The sequence below is a fragment of the Chenopodium quinoa genome, unplaced genomic scaffold (genome assembly GCF_001683475.1).
Source record: "Chenopodium quinoa cultivar QQ74 unplaced genomic scaffold, ASM168347v1, whole genome shotgun sequence".
In the NCBI taxonomy this organism is placed as follows: domain Eukaryota; kingdom Viridiplantae; phylum Streptophyta; class Magnoliopsida; order Caryophyllales; family Amaranthaceae; genus Chenopodium; species Chenopodium quinoa.
Window position 1 is genome coordinate 6,802,178 of NW_018743792.1, and position 14,575 is coordinate 6,816,752.

Sequence of the window (14,575 nt, forward strand, 5' to 3'; positions counted from 1 at the left end):
AGTTTCCCGCTCTTTGTGGTTTCACTCCACTATATATGCTTGGGTTTGGAGTGAAACAAGTCATTTGTCCCAAAACGTGAACGTCCTTCTCAAACACTTTCTTCACAAATTACTTCCAATGTCAACCATGTCCTCTGCATCGACAGGAAGTCGAACAATTTCCCGACCCTTTGCATTTGCGGACTTCTCATGGATATCAGCCAAAACTTGCAACTACTTGGGAGATAACGCAACCCTCGTGGAATTCAAATCTCTATGTCGGAGAAGAATCCGAAGCGGCCGTACTACAAATGTCGTCACTGCGGGTACTGGGAGTGGGCTGTTCAGTCGGACCTCATTAAGGATGGTCCACCCACCAACATTGGCGGTGTTGTTCGACGGGTAGAGGTGTTAGAGCACCAACACATCAAGATCGTAAAATTTGGGCTAACTATAATTGTAATTGCCCTTTTAGTTTATTTTAAATTGTAATAGCCGTTTTCATTCAATTGTAGTTATTAGTAGTGTACTTTCATTAATAGTTATCGAAACATTGTTTGCGCTTCTGTATGCTAAAACTCCATATGCAGATCTATCATACAGTAGTTGAATTTCATGTCAAAACAGAACAGTTGCCTGGTACTAAACACAAAAGTCTCATAACCAATGTGAACAAAATTGTAGTCAACTCATAACAGGATTTAGTGCTGTGTATGTACCACCTAATACAATAGTGGTACATTAGACGATGACTCCTGAAAAGAACACCCAGTAGTTTTAGATGACAACAAACATAACCTAGTACCATTAAATAGGCCACTGGTACACAACACATAGCAAGAGGTGCCGTGGTAACGAGAATGGTACATAATGATGCCATGTAACTGGCCAGTGGTACATAATACATACTAAGACTAATGAAGGAAGGTAATGCGTACATGTAACTAACATAGAAAATGCAACACAACACTACATAACTAGTCGAACACATAATCACGGTTCCCTTCCCACGGATCCCCATATGGGTCACCATAATCAGGCTCATAACCATCCCAACAGTCACCGGAATCAGGATTGGACTTGTTCTCGAACCTATTCTTCGCCTCGGTCAAACGATGCACATACATAGATGGGTAGTCGTCGTACTGAAATGGCTCCCTGATGATAAGATCTAAGTGTTGCATCTCATCGAACTCGTTTGTAGGGTTTTGTAGTGACCCTACACTACGCGGAAGGAAACCCACCAAGACCCGCCCCTTAATTAAAGCAATTAAACAAGCATAATAACTTAATCAAACAAGATTAAGGACAAGAATTATACCTTTGATGCGTGCTTCGCTCCCAAGGAGCTCTTACTTCAAAATCCCGAAAAGACGAGATCTCCGACGGATCGTACCCTCGACCCGACCCGAGCGTCCTAAGTCTTGAAGGTTAGTCAAGACCCGGACAAAATAACTATGAGTTTTAAGAATCAAAGGATTACTCTTTTTTAGAGTTGCCTTTTTAATTCCACTCAAGGTTGTTCATTTCCCAATACCCAAGCTTGGTATTTTATAGGGAAATGAACCCTTGTATTTCATTCCCCAACCAATGTGGGAGAATGTTTTATTTGCTAATTTATTTATTTCTAAAATAAATTAATAAGTAAATGCAATCACAATTCGACAAGTGTCAAAGGGAGAGAGAACATTAGGTGAGGACCATGGAGAGGTAGGGGAACCAATGCCTTGCTCCCCAAGGCTTTCCCAAAGCCTTGGTCCCCACTCTCCTCACAAGCCGCCTCAAGCAAGCTGCTGGGCTGGCAGCCAGCTGGCACTGCAAGCATGCGCAACCTAGCTAGCACCAGCCCCCCAGCAGCCTTCGCATCCAGCCAGGCAGTGCTGCTTGGTGCTGGGCGATGCTTGGCGCTGGTGCGTGCTAGTGCTGCGCGCTGGTGCGTGCTGGCGCTGCTGCTGCCCCTGGCATCCCACGCACCATACGCATCCATGCTTCACCCTTCGCACATGCTCGCACACCCAGCATGCGTGCTGCTAGCGAGCCACGCATGCTGGCCCTTTTTGCTTCGCACACCATGCACACACACCTTTGCAGCATCTCCCTCGCACCATTGCTAGCGTAGCCCAGCATGCGTGCTGCTAGCGAGCCACGCATGCTGGCCCCTGCCTTGCCAGCCATGCGCGCCAGCCTCACACACCCTCGCATGCTGCTGCTGCTGCGATGCCCTCCACGCACATGCACACCCACACAAGGTTTGCCATGTTGTTGTGCTTGTGCGTGGTGCCTGCGATGGTGCCTAGCACCCAAGCACGCATGCTGCGATGCAGTGCCATGCGAAGGCATGCATGTGCGCAGGCACGCTTGTTGCGATGGTGTGCTATGGTGATGCGATAGATGCCTTGCGCACCCAAGCACCCAGGCTAGCACGCTGCTAGCTTGCGATGGGCTGCCTGGTGATTGTGGTGCTTGCGATAGCAGCCATGCGCACCTAGGCACCCATGCTAGCATACTGCTATCTTGCGATGGGCTGCCAGGGCGCACCTAGGCTGCGATAGTGCCTAGCACACCATGGTGCGCCTAGCACACACATGGTGCGCCTAGGCTTGTGATGAGCTAGCCTACCCTAGCCATGGCTACGCTCATACTTATCGATTGTGATTTTGCGACGCTCGGTCTCGACGCCCTAGGCTCGATGTCTGACGTCTGTATTCGTAAAACTCTGTCGACTCATTAAATCCTTTCGGATTAATTCGTCGTTTCAGATCGGTGATTCGATTGGGTTCGACCCGAAGGGTTCAGTTAAGATTAAGCTGTAATATCAATTGTACCTCGATATTCGTGATCAGAAGCGGCCTCCACCTAGGCATTCTGATCACTTGACCTTACTGAAGAATTAGCTTTGTAATAATTCTTAACCCTCTATCGGAAGAATACACTTGTTGGAAGGACACCATTCCTTTCATCTTCCTCCTCATGTCGGCGGTTTTCTCTTCAGAGATGAACCTTTTCAAAAATGCTTGGACAATTTCCCTCCGGATTACCAAACTCACAAAATAAAACATACGCTTGTGGTCCAACCATTTTGTCACCTTGGGAATGTGAGGAACAAGAATCACTCTCACTATCAAAGATAGCACCAAAACCTCGTCCCTCTTCTTGATAGAGTCTACGGACTTGTCTCAAGGTGCGGTCGATTTCGTGATCAAGGTTGTGAGTAGGTGGTCCTTGAGATCTTCTTTGCATTCACCAAATCTAAGCAAATAATTAGCAATGACTAGCAAGTGGGAAATGAACAAAATAAAAAGCAACAAATCCACTAATAACGCAAATAAAATGTGCAAAACTAGCCGTTTCCCCGGCAACGGCGCCAAAATTTTGATCGGTGGACAATAGGTCGTTAGTTTACTATCCTAGATCAAAATTACAATTTATATCTCCTATCCTAGCTCTATCAATTTTACTTTAGATAGCAGTAAGGTAGGGTCGATTCCCAAGGAAACGGGGGTTTAGCACAATTAATACGAAATCGAGGATAAATTGCTAGTAACAAAAAAAAGGTATTGAGATTTGTGTTTAAAGAATCCTATGGACAAACCAACTACTATTGAGCCTAGAATAAACTAAAAACAATGAAAATAGATTAAAGACTCTTAAATGCAAAAAAATGGACAAGATTAGAGAGATAACAATGACAAAAGCACTAGGGAGAGGGGGATTCAATCATGAACAAGGAATACTAATGAAAACCGATAAGGAACCGATTCTAGGAGTATAAACTCTACCTAAGATAGTTCATTCTCATGCAACTACTCAAGCAAGTCAATGAAATCATTCACACCTAGATTAAATCATTCTCATGCATTCAATCAAGGGCTAGACTCTTGGGATTAGAGGTGCACACACTAACTCCAAGCATATTTTAGCTCAAATCATCAACTCAAGAATAAATTCCTATCAATAATCAATAGATAATCAAAATACAATGATTTTCACCCCCTTCCCTAGCTAAAAAACCTAAGCTAGAAGGAAGGGAATATCCATAACAACTAACATAAGCATATATTCAATATCAACACAACCTAACATGATTCTAACTTGAAGGGAAATCAAAGAAACTAATAAAGCTTGAATATTTATGAAAGAAAACTCAAGTAAGAACAATAAAACAAAGAGAACCAAAAACTAGAGAAACAAAAAGTAAAGATTGATATTATAAAGATGAAAAGATTACCAAATCATCAAAGTAGTAGCAAACAATCTAGAAGAAAGCTTAAATATTTGATTACAAAGATTGATTCTTGAAGACTAGTGTTTTCTCTCTCTAGAAGACATGGATATTTTCTCTCTACAAATGATTTAAAACCAATGGAATAGTGAATGAGTGAAAAACTCAAGCTAAAGACTATAGTCTTCTACCAAAAAGGAAGAAAAAGGGCAAGGGAGAGGGCTCTCCGAACAGGCTCGCCATCTCCACTTTCTCTTGCTGGCTTCAAGGCTTTCCTGTCCGCGCCCGCGGCTATCAGGCTCGCGCCCGCGGCTATCAGGCTCGCGCCCGCGGCTATCAGGCTCGCGCCCGCGGCTATGCTCATCAGCGCACCCTCTCCACTTTGGCATCTCCACTTCCCTGGCAAGCTCCCTTAGCATCTCTACTCGAACTAATAACTCATGATTCGCCCACGAGTGCTATGAGCTATCAAAACACACGAAAAGGAGGTAAAAACTAAAAGAAAAGACAAAAGGGAAGGGAAAAAACGAGAGGGAGCTAAAATGACTAAAATCGAGATAAAAGGGGTTAAAGGAGGCGTAAACAAGTGACAAATCCGGGGGAAATCTCTAGTGAAAAGGGTTAAAATGGTGGCATAAATGCCACACATCAGTATGCCCGGAAACAGAAAGAGGTAAGGCGGGCAAAAAGAGCCGCTATCGACACGTCTGATGTTGCTCAGTATTAAAATGGTTATTCATGACCTCGAGACTGAGTTTGAGCTTTTACAACAGGTGGAATCCCTCAAGCGGCTTTAAAAAATCCCTCGATGAGGCCAACACCAATATCCATAATCTAGAGGCGGCTGTTGAGAATGCCGAGCTTGAGCTGAAAAAGATAGATGATGCTCTCAATTCCTTGGATAAAACCAAGAAGGAGAACATCTCTTTAAAAGCTGACAATGACCGCCTGCTGAAGGAAAGGGCCGCTGCTGAAAATAACTCTAGGGCCACCTTAGAGGCTGACCAGAGCCGGCTCAATGAAGAGAATGAACACGACTGTTAAAACCGCATGTGGATAGCCTGGTCCCTCCTGAGTCCATAGGCGGAGTACAACACCTGGGAACGTGCTTACAAATATGCTGATCTCGCTATTCTGGCTAAGGAAGAGAACAAGCTGGAGCCCGAGCCTTTCCAGGAGTGGCCGAAGAAGGAAGCCGCAGCCGCCGAGGAGGAGGAGGAGGCGGACTCTGAGAGAGAGGAGGAGGATCACGAGGAAGTCCAAGAGACCACTGCTCCAGCCCCGCCTGCCAAGGTTGCGGCCTCTGCCCCGGCTCAGTAATTAAGCTTTTTTTGTATTTTCGGCCTGCGTGTCGTGTACTTTATGTCATTCAACCGAATGGGGATCCGATTAACCCTTAATCTCCCAGACTTTTGGCCGGCTTTAAATGAAATTTTCTACCGGCTGATGTGACGGTATTTATCCACTTTTGCCTCAAACATTTCAATTCTTACAATTTTGCTAAGTATCAAATGCATGTGGTTTATCGTTTTTTAGCATAATTTTAATGCTAAGTACCATAGTCCAGGCGGTTAAACCGGTTGCAACAGGCTAATTTGCCACTGGATAGATGTGCACTTTGTTTTTTTTGGCTTTTTTGTTAAGGTACAACAGGCGTATTTATCCCTTGGACGGGTGTTTGCTTGGAACTTGTCCTTACCCAAGAGAATAATCGTCTAATAAATATTTGGATGGAAGTCAAGCGGTCATTGACCGTCTCTGAAACAACTCTTATGGCGCTAGGGTTCCCACTTTGACTCTTTTGAATCAACTTGCGTTGACTTACCTCCTGGATTAGTTAGGCTCGGCCAATTGTCTAATAACAAGCAACCATTGATCGTGTGTAGGTGTCATAACCAAGTTATGCTTTTACTGGTAAGGTTTTGACTTAACGTAAATCTTCAATTATGGTAACCGTTTATATTGTTACTGAACAATGACTGGTTATATCCAACCAAGATTTTAGTTACCGTTTGTATTACCTTTGGGCAATAACCGATTATATCCAGGTCTCAATTGATCATTTAAACGACTGCGAGTTATCTTAAATCTAGACAATCGGTAGCGCCGTTTGTGTTATAGTTTATAGAACAATGTACCACTCAAATGAGAGATGTTCTCTTCGACGAATTCATCCGGATGGGCGTCGCCGGTTGTCTGCTCTCGTTGAAGCATACGTAAAGAAATTATATAAGCATGTCTGTATATTGTACACACGGTAAATATGCAGAAAGCAAAAAACAAGTGAAAATAAAGCTTCTTTTCATTGATAAACTTTATTTACAAAAAATTTACAAGTCTCAGAAGTGGTACTTTTTCAAGTTGTCTACGTTCCATGTTCTGTCCAGCTGCCTGCCATCTTGTGTTTCCAGGCGGTAGGTGCCGCCTCTTACTTCTTCATATATCCGGTAGGGGCCTTCTCAATTGGGAGTCAACTTCCCTTGTTCATTGGCCCTACCGGTTGCCTCCATTTTTTGTAACACAAAGTCCCCTACTTTTAAGGGTCGTTTGTGTACTCTTCAGTTGTAGGCTCTCGTCATTATCAGACGGTAAATCTCATGATGTAAGGCAGCATTGCCCTTGCGTTCAGGAAGTGAGTCCAATGCTAACCGCATGGCCTCCCAATTTGCCTCTTCATTATAGAGCATGATTCGAAGAATTGGTTCGTAATGCTCAATAGGCAAGACGACTTTTGTTCTGTATGTCATAAGAAACGGGGTTTCACCGATTGCCCCTTTTTCAGTTATTCCGATGGCCCATAGGACATGAGGTAACTCATCTGCCCATAGACCGCCAGCCCTTTTAACTTTCTTCTTAACGCCGTCTGAGATGAGTTTGTTGAAGGCTTTAACTTGGCCGTTTCCTTAGGGATGGACAACTAAGGGAAAGTAATGTGAGATCCCTTAATCCCCCAACCAGCTCTTGAGGGTAGGCATTTCAAACTGAGGGCCATTGTCAAAAACCATAAGGATAGGTACCCCAAACCGGGTGATAATGTTCCTCTAAATTAAGGAGATCTGACTGCCTCTGCCTTTACCCATTTGGTGAAGTAATCAACGGCAACTAGAATGTACCTCCTTCTGTTGCATGCGTATATGGACCCAAAATATCCATGGCCCATTTTGCGAATGGCACTGGGTTGTAGATGGCCGTTAGGTCAGTAGCCGGACGTTGTATGAGTTTAATGAATTTTTTTACACTTATCACACCTCTTCACCATTTCAATGGCATCTGCCTCAAGAGTGGGCCAATAGTAGCCTTGTCGCCTGGCCCTTTTTGCTAGAGTATTGCCGCCTGTGTGTGATGCGCAAAAGCCCAAGTGCAGATCCTCTAGAACCTCCTTCCCCCTTTCTGGGGTAACGCATTTCAGCAACGGCTGGAGGTAACCCCTCTTTAAGAATTCTCCATAATGGATTTCAAAACTTGCGGCTTGTTTCTTCACTGTAGCCGCTTCAGAATTGGCAACCGGCAAAGTGTCGTATGTTAGATAAGCCCGGATGCCATCCATCCAGGTTGAGCTTCGGTCAAGAACCCCTATGGGATCATGTTAAATACTTCTCTTTTCCATGACTTCCTAAAAGACTAACCTAGGCGTATCACAGGAGGCTGATGATGCCAGTTTAGAAAGAGCATCCGCCTAATTGTTTTCTGACCTGGGCAGTTGACTTAGGTTAAATTCATCAAGTGTCCCAGCCTCATCTTTTACAACCAACAAGTATTTGATCATAGCCGGATGGGTGGCCTCATAGTCACCATGGTATTGGCTAACAATCTGTTGCGAATCAGAACAGGCGTCTACCTTTCTTCCCCTGCCGCCTTACACATTCGAATACCGACTAGTAGGGCCTATACTCCGCCAAATTATTTGAGGCTTGAAACTTGAACCGTAGTGCATATTCATACTTATCCCCTTCAGGATTGACATATAACCCCTGCACCACAGTCGTTCAAAGTAGAGCTCCCGTCTACATACACTTTCCGAACCTAGTCAAGATTCTCCGGCTTAGCCGGCCTTGTCATTTCGACAATGAAGTCGGCAAACGCCTGTCCCTTCATTGCCTTCTTAGGTTCGAAAGTGATTTCCAAACTTTGCATTTCAATAACCCATTTGAGCATCCTACCAGATGACTCCAAAGTTGTCATTGGCCGCTTGAGAGGTTGGTTTGTATATACCACAACCGGATGTGCCATGAAGTAAGGTTTCAACTTCTTAATTGCCATGAAAAGAGCAAGGCCAAATTATTCAACCATGGGGTACCGCAGTTTAGCATTTTGAAGAACATGGCTAATGAAATAAACCGGAAGCTGAACACCGTCTCTTTCAGCCAAGAGTACAGCACTTAGGGCATGGTCTGAGACGGCCAAATACATGTAAAGCACCTCCTATGGTAGAGGGCTAACCAGCCTTGGCAATGAGTGCAAGTGCTCCTTTAACTTCTTAAATGCCGCCTCAGCATCCTCTTCCCATCCAAATCTCGTTTTCTTTTTGATTGCTTGGAAGAAATAGAGGCACTTGTCACCTGGCCGGCTGAGGAACCTCCCCAATGCCGCTAGAAAACCGGTTAACTTTTGAACTTCTTTGATAGTGCGGGATGACTTTCATGTCAATTATCGCCTGTACCTGTTCTAGATTGGCCTATATCCCCCTTTGGTCAATCAGAAATCCGAGAAACTTCCCAAACTCAACACCAAATACACACTTCTTGGATTGAGCATGACCTTGTGCCGCCTAAGTGTGGTGAACGTATCTCGTAGGCCTGTAAGGTGATCCGCCTGTTGCTTGGATTTGACTATCATGTCATTGATGTACGCCTCTACACTTCTCCCAATTTGATAAATAAATACTGTATTAATCATTAGTTGTAAGGTAGCAGGCGCATTCTTCAAGCCAAACGGCATCACAGTGTAAAAGAATAACCCCTGATCAGTGACGAATGCCGTCTTTTCTTGATCATTTTCCCACAAGGGTTTCTGGTGGAAGCCTAAGTAGGCGTCCATAAAGCTCATCAAGGCATGACCGGCTGTAAAGTCGACCAGATTGTAGATCATTAGAAGTAGATAGCTATCCATCGGACATGCCTTGTTCAGATGTGTGTAATCAACACATATGCTCCAAGTGCTGATTAGGGGATTTTTCCCCACCAATCACCATCTGACAAGTGGACCAATCAGGTTCCGCCATGTGTCCGTCACATGGGCCAATAGGAGCCTACCACGTGTCAAGCAATGATCCGTCCACTATGGACCAATTACGACACGACACGTGTCCTTCCCATGACACCTGGGATAACCGGTCACCTAGGCCCAACTTCCGAGGGAAGCCCAATCAGCCCAAGGTTAACCTAAACCTAGATTGACACATTTCCCGAGGTTATAAATACCTCCCTTCATCCCCATTAAGGGAAAAAAACGCTAAAAACGCAGATTACACACATTAAACACTCTCACCTAGAGAGACCCAATCATTTTAATTTCCGCATTAATTACTCCTTGATCAAGTACTAACTTGACCGTCGGAGGCGGATCTCCAATCATCCGGAGCATCCGTTTGTTTTGCAGGTACAGGCGTCCGGTTCCAGTCTCGGAATTGTAACTCTCCCGCAGGACATCAGAAAACCCCGAAACATTTTGGCGCCGTCTGTGGGGAGAGTACTTTTGAGATGGCATCCACGTTTGTACCGGCTCCTGAAGAGAGACGTCCCCTGGACGACCCTCTAGTTCAGTCGGACCACGATACTGAGAATGAATTTGAAGTTGAAGCTCACACAGCTTCAGACGGGACCCTAAGGGCCCGACGTGCCCGTCATACCGAAAGGAGGGAACGGGAACATCTTCAAACTAGAAGCGAGCCAGCAGGCGCACCGCCTGTTCGGCAGCAGCCGACTGATGGGTCTGCTCCCATCACAAGGAATGAACTCATGACCTTCATGAGGGACTTCAAGGGAGGAATTCAAGAGTTGATCAACAAGAAGCCGCCTGCCCTGGACAAGGAGCAGTCGGCTAAGAAACCCTCCACTTCACGGAAGAGGAAACCAGTTCAAGGGCGAGAGGCGACCCCTCATCCTAAATCTAGGAAGTGGGAGCCACCTGCCTTTGATTTCGCAAAATACCGTTTTCCTACTCCAGGAAATAGGAAACCTGTTCGTCATATTCAGGCGGACGGGTCGAGGAAAACGTACACAGACGCTCGGCTACTGCTAGAGCAGAAGAAGAGTGACCGATTGTGAGAGTCGGCCTCTACTTCAAACTTCCAAGACAGTCTGTGAAATACCTCGATGAGGCATACTCAGTCGTATCATGAGAGTCAGTCAGGCGGCACCTCCCGTCAGTCCGGCTTTCATAGCGACCAGGCGGTACCAAACTTACCGTTTGTACCGAACAACAATATTTTTTACAGCCACCTCCGTTTGGTGGACATGCAGCAAAAAATGTCCAACCTATGGACTGGCAGCTACGGTTTCTTAGACTTGGTGAACAGTCGTCGGCCTTCTCCAAGGAAATTACTGAAGCCGCTCAGCCGGCCAAAGTGAAAAATGTATTAGTAGGCGCCTATGACGGCACTACTAACCCAGAAGACCATCTGATGGCATTCACCAACCTGATGTACCTTCAAGGGTTGGATGATCCCACTTGATGCAAGTGTTTCCCAGCGACTCTCAAAGGAATCGCACAACAATGGTTTGGCAACCTGCCGACTGGTTGTGTAAATAACTTCAAGACGCTTGCTTACTTATTCACCTCCAACTTCGCCATAAACATCCCTGCGAAGAAGACGACCCTTGATTTAGGAACAATTCAGCAGGGCGAAAAGGAGGGGCTTCGTTCTTACATCAGGCGGTTAACCTGATGAGAATACAGATTCAAGGGTTACCGGATGAAGTAGCCTATACTGACTTTTTCAGAGGTCTCAAAGACGGGTCGACCTTCAAATTTGATTTGGTTCGAAAGAGGGTGGCGAATCTTCAAGAGGCCTTGATTGAAGCGGAAGCCTATATATAGGCGACTGATCTTTGTAGTACGATAAAAAAGTCAGACGGGAAAAGGTCCGACAAAAGAGAAGGACGACAGAAGCAGTCGTCAAACAAAGACGAGAAGAGAAAAGAGGTATGGGCAACTAATTCCTCTAAACAGCCGTCCTAGAAGAAGAAAAAAGAATTCAAACCATACTCCCCAAAGTATGTGTTTAACAAGGATAGCCAATTTATCCTAAAGGAAATCAAGGGACGGATCTCAATTGAGAAGCCGGTCCCCATGAAGGGTTCTGCAAACAATCGGAACTAAGAAAAATTCTGTGATTATCATGAAGATGTTGGTCATCACACCAATGAATGCATCAGTCTCATGCGGTATCTGGACCGCCTAGCTGAGCAAGGTGATCTTGACACTTATGTCAAGAAATCTACGGGGAACACTTCCTCAAAAAAGCAGTCGACCAAAAAGAATCAACAGGCCGACAGCTCCGATACAGATGATGTAGTCGTCTACACCATTGCAGGCGGCTTCTCAGGAGGCGGCCCCACTATTAGGGGCAACAAAGACAATATCAGACGGTTAGATGTAAATTCCGTTCACCAAGAACGACCCTCCTAATATTCATTTCCTGAGATTGTCATCACTGAAGAAGATCTAGGAGGGGTAAGAGGGCCGCATGACGACCCTGTCGTTATTGAATGTAAAGTGGCCAACTAGAGAGTTGGCCGAATCCTCATAGATACCGGAAGCTCCTCAGATCTCATCAGTAGCAAATGTCTGTCGAAACTAAAATATCAGACTGATTGCATACATCCGGCATCCCACCCTTTAGTAGGGTTTGGAGGAGGAGTCGTCCACCCAGTGGGACGAGTGGATTTACCCATCCGCCTGGGCGAAAAAGGGGAAGGACGACACATGGTAGTCCGGTTCCTGGTAGTAAAAGAACTCTCGGCTTACAACATGATTCAGGGACGACCAACCCTGAATAATTCCAAGGCTGTTATAATCCCATCTCTTATGTTGCTCAAGTTTGAGAGGGATAATGGAACAGTCGGGTCCCTAAGGGGAGATCAGAGGATGGCCCGAGAGTGCTATCTCTCGGATGTCAAGCCCACTGTTATGGCCACTAGGTCGAGTGGTGGAAAAATAGACCTTGACAATGTCAAGGAGAGTGCGCCTGTTCAAGAAGCAGGCGGCAAGAAGAGAAAGGCATCCCAGACAGGGGCCGCAAGAAAAGACAGAAAATAGCAATCATTGGCAGAGGAGCGGTCGGATGAATTCCGCCCTCAGCCGGCTGGTGAGCATACGGACTTGATCTTAGACGATTCACGTCCTGAGCGAACAGTCAAAGTTGGGACGACTGCTCCGAAAGTCCTGGGTGACGACTTTCACAAACTATTGAAAGAATACAAGGACATCTTTGCATTCGAAGTCCATGAAATGCAAGGAATTAGTCATGATCTGGCGGTACATATACCGTTTGCTAAGTGGGGCATGGATATTCTGGGTCCATATACGCCTGCTACAGGCGGAAGGAGGTACATACTTGTTGCCGTCGACTACTTAACTAAATGGGTAGAGGCGGAGGCTGTAAAGGGAATCAAAACGAAGGATGTAATTTCATTCATTTGGAAAAATGTCATCACTCGGTTCGGGGTTCTCATGTCTATGGTTTTTGATAATGGTCCCCAATTTGAGACGTCTGTTCTCAAAAGCTGGTTGGGTGACCAAGGAATTGCACACTACTTTGCATCTGTCAGCCGTCCACAAGAAAACGGCCAGGTAGAAGCCTTTAACAAAATCATCTCAGACGGTCTCAAGAAAAAGATTGAACGAGCAGGCGGCCTATGGGCGGATGAATTACCACATGTTCTCTGGGCCATTAGGACGACTGAAAAAGGGGCGACTGGAGAAACTCCATTCCTCCTAACTTATGGTGCGGAAGCTGTTCTTCCAATAGAACACTACGAGCCGACTCTTCGAGTAATGCTATATGACGAAGAGGCAAACTGGGAAGCCATGCGCCTGGCATTAGACTCACTTCCTGAAAGGAGGGGCAATGCTGTCTTGCGCCATGAAATTTACCGTATGAGAATGACTAGATCATACAACAAAAAAGTACACAGGCGTCCACTCAAAGTGGGGGACTTTGTACTTAGAAAAATGGAAGCAGTTGGTAGGGCTAATGAGTCCGGCAAACTAACTCCCAACTGGGAAGGACCCTACCGAATCTGTGAAGAGGTCAGGGACGGTACCTACCGTCTGGGAACACCAGACGGACAACCGTTGCCTCGAACTTGGAATGTAGATAATCTTAAGAAATATTTCTTTTGAATGATGTAAATAGTCAAGGGCTACTTAATAAAAGTTTGCATACTTAATATTCAATTTTGTACTAAGAGGGGCATGCCTGCTGACAAACAGTCGGCTACACTCCATGTTTAATTTTTATTCTTACTTAAGAGGGCAGGCCGCCTATACATTTACAGTCGGCTACTCTCTATTGAGTATTTTACTCTATCTTCAGAGGGGCATGCCGTCTGTACCTTTACAGTCGGTTATTCTCCATTGAGTATTTTACTCCATCTTCAGAGAGGCATGCCGGCTGTACCTTTACAGTCGGCTACTCTCCATTGAGTATTTTACTCTTATCTTCAGAGGGGCATGCCGCCTGTACCTTTATAGTTGGCTACTCTCCATTGAGTATTTTACTCTATCTTCAGTGGGGCATGCCGCCTGTACATTTACAGTTGGCTACTCTCCATTGAATATTTTACTCTATCACCATAGGGGCACGCCGTCTGGACATATAGTCGGCTACTCTCCATAGAAGAGGGCCGACTGGTTCCAAACACACAGCCACCCCCCTTATACTTAACTAAAAATGATCAAGGCCTGGCCGACCCTGTGCCTAAACAGGCGGCTACCCTCCTTTTACTTAGCACCTACGTTCACCAAGAACTAACCAAGGCCACAGGCCGAATGATCAGACCAGGCGCCAAGCCAACAGATCCGATCTTCAAAACTAATACGACCTGTCCCAACATCATAGCAGGCGTCCGGCGGCATCCCTCCGGATGAAATTCGCCGCAGAGAGCAGCTCCCTTTTGGGTGGAACGTTGCTCTATAAACTAATTACACGGCACCTATACGACTGTCCCCAAGGGCAACCACGTAGCCGTTTTTGAGACAAGGATAACTCTATCGCTAACCAAACCAGTGGTAGCAGTTGACATCTGAGTCAGATGACCGCCTGTATTACTTGGGATAAATGCAGGGGGTACCTCTTGAGTTAATAGCCAACAAACATTGGCGAATCAAAAGGTTCAGTCGGCCTCCGCCGCCTGGTACCTTTACTACTCA